Source organism: Phyllobates terribilis, unplaced genomic scaffold, assembly GCF_046119375.1.
Source record: "Phyllobates terribilis strain yellow unplaced genomic scaffold, ASM4611937v1 Scaffold_7__3_contigs__length_470593459, whole genome shotgun sequence".
NCBI lineage: Eukaryota > Metazoa > Chordata > Amphibia > Anura > Dendrobatidae > Phyllobates > Phyllobates terribilis.
The window spans coordinates 401,609,710-401,613,017 of NW_027362767.1; positions in this window are offsets into that span (position 1 = coordinate 401,609,710).

The following is a 3,308-nucleotide window of genomic DNA, read 5'->3' on the forward strand; positions in this document are numbered from 1 at the left end:
GCCACACGAAACGCGCGTCGGAGGCCTATGTGGGGTGTTGCCCCTTCACCTGGTTCCATCCATACCCTCTGCTCTGCACCCCCATCTGGTAAGATTAATCTTCGGATCTTTATTATTGTTACTGGTCACTTGGCCCTTTATAAATTTATATGCGCTTGTATGATCCCATTGATACTTCCCTGACTGCTGTTATGGGCTTTTTGCCCCGATATTGTGCCTGCTTGCTATTTATTTTCAATGCTACTTATTAGCATGTATTATTAATCACTAATAAGCACTATTAGCACTTTATGTGTGCACAGCAAAGGTGCTCTTTTCAATGAATTATTTTCTACATATTTTTCAAATGTTAAACTTGTTCTCTTTATGTGCTAATAGGAAATATTGCTTAGAAATACCAGCCCTCCCATAACAGCTTTATTACTTTTAAAGGTTTCCTAAAAATGTTAAAAAGCAAAACAAAATCATTTTTATTCCTTAATGATAAACCTTGCCCGTTTTCGATATTGCAGTGTATAGAGAAAACCATGGACTTCTATGTCGGTCTCATGGCTGCCATGAAAACCCATCAGCTCTCGCTTCTCAGGGAAATCGATGGGTGCACAGAACGACGAGCACCATAGACTGGGAAGGTTTTAAATGTCCTTGGTCATAGAATGACATTGGCATTTAAGAGGTTAACAGGACTGATCAGTTCCACTACTGTTAGAGGCAGACTCCGGCTGTGTAACGCAGGCAGCATCTGGCAGGTACAGAGCGGGGTCAGCTCCTCGGCCCATTCCATACTCCAACACGGCGGTGTAGAGAAGGGGTTAAAAAATATCCTTTTAAAAGTTCTTAAAAAAAAAAAAAAAAGGAAATAGGTCTCCATCATAAAAGTGTGAAAGAATAAATGATACGGACGTCAGAAACTCCACTGATTATATCATGTTCTGCTTTAGGAGACGCTGGATAAACTTCTAGATAAAGAACCTCAGAAACTTCTTCCTCAATGTCTTGTAGATTATCACTACGCAGGTAAGGAAGTCCTAAGCCCAAGACTGGAGATACACAGACAGTATGGCTGCAACACAGATTGTGCCGCCATAGATCGCTGTCTGCCGCTGCTACCTCTCTGCATAATATAAGTGAGTGGGGTTCAAGGTGCTGACAACAAACTGCTAAATATCCAACTGGTCCTAACTTTTTGTAACTTTTTGTCGCTGTACCTTGCAGGTCAATGTGACCCCATTCTCTTGCACTATGCGGAGATGTAGCAGCAGCATACAGCGGTCTATGGCGGCACTACCTGTGCTGCAGCCAACGTCGCTGTGTAGTCCTGGCCTAAAGGGCGACTGGTATCCGCCTTGGGGCATCTTTCTGTAATTATAGTCCTGTCTGATTTTCCACTACCATTTTGCACTGATACATGGGTTATTATACAGGTTCAGATCACTGGTCAGTATCCGAGAAGCGGCAGTTTAAGAACGCTTACAGCAAGGAAAGGAAGAACTTCTCCTACATACAGGCAGTGGTAAGATTAACGCCAGCTCGAGACTCACAGGAACATTAAAAAAAAAAATGGCAGTAGTTGTCTCGATCTTTCTTGAGGAGCGCACCGCTTCTCAGCCTCCAAGATTCTTCCTGATCAGGGGAGGTTCCCTCCTGATGATTGACAGTTCATGTCAGCAACACCGGCCCAAACTTTGCGCTTCCCTTTAGAAAAAGTTGACAACTTTTCCTCTGCAGCATCGGAGGAGCGCAGGGGCACTAAAGCTGCTCGGATCGTGCAACCCTGACAGCTTCAGAACAGCACTTACAAGTAGGGATGAGCAGACCCGTGAAAGTTCAGGTTCTGCCAAACTCGAGTCCAAAGTTGGGTTCGGGTACCTGAACTTGGCCCCTGACCAGAAATCCATATAAGTCAAAGAGGACCCAAACTTTGGTGCTGTACAATGCTTGTAATAAGGGAGACGGGGGGCTGCAAAAGGAAGCAAAATGGGGGTAAGAGCAGGACAATTGCCCTGCAAACATACAGTGCCTACAAGTAGTATTCAACCCCCTGCAGATTTAGCTGGTTTGATAAGATGCAAATAAGTTAGAGCCTTCAAACTGCAAACGAGAGTAGGTTTTATGAACAGAAGCATAAATCTTACAAACCAAAAAGTTATGTTGCTCAGTTGAATTTTATTAAATTTTAAACATAAAAGTGTGGGTCAATTATTATACAACCCCTATGTTTAATATTTTGTGGAATAACCCTTGTTTGCAATTACAGCTAATAATCGTCTTTTATAAGACCTGATCAGGCCGGCATAGGTCTGTGGAGTTATCTTGGCCCACTCCTCCATGCAGATCTTCTCCAAGTTATCTAGGTTCTTTGGGTGTCTCATGTGGACTTTATTCTTGAGCTCCTTCCACAAGTTTTCAATTGGGTTAAGGTCAGGAGACTGACTAGGCCACTCCAACACCTTGACTTTTTCCCTCTTGAACCAGGCCTTGGTTTTCTTGGCTGTGTGCTTTGGGTCGTTGTCTTGTTGGAAGATGAAATTACGACCCATCTTAAGATCCTTGATGGAGGAGCGGAGGTTCTTGGCCAAAATCTCCAGGTAGGCCGTGCTATCCATCTTCCCATGGATGCGGACCAGATGGCCAGGCCCCTTGGCAGAGAAACAGCCCCACAGCATGATGCTGCCACCACCATGCTTGACTGTAGGGATGGTATTCTTGGGGTCGTATGCAGTGCCATCCAGTCTCCAAACGTCACGTGTGTGGTTGGCACCAAAGATCTCGATCTTAGTCTCATCAGACCATAGAACCTTGAACCAGACTGTCTCAGAGTCCTCCAAGTGATCATGAGCAAACTGTAGACGAGCCTTGACATGACGCTTTGAAAGTAAAGGTACCTTACGGGCTCGTCTGGAATGGAGACCATTGCGGTGGAGTACGTTACTTATGGTATTGACTGAAACCAATGTCCCCACTGCCATGAGATCTTCCCGGAGCTCCTTCCTTGTTGTCCTTGGGTTAGCCTTGACTCTTCGGACAAGCCTGGCCTCGGCACGGGAGGACACTTTCAAAGGCTGTCCAGGCCGTGGAAGGCTAACAGTAGTTCCATAAGCCTTCCACTTACGGATGATGCTCCCAACAGTGGAGACAGGTAGGCCCAACTCCTTGGAAAGGGTTTTGTACCCCTTGCCAGCCTTGTGACCCTCCACGATCTAGTCTCTGATGGCCTTGGAATGCTCCTTTGTCTTTCCCATGTTGACCATGTCTGAGTGCTGTTCACAAGTTTGGGGAGGGTCTTAAATAGTCAGAAAAGGCTGGCA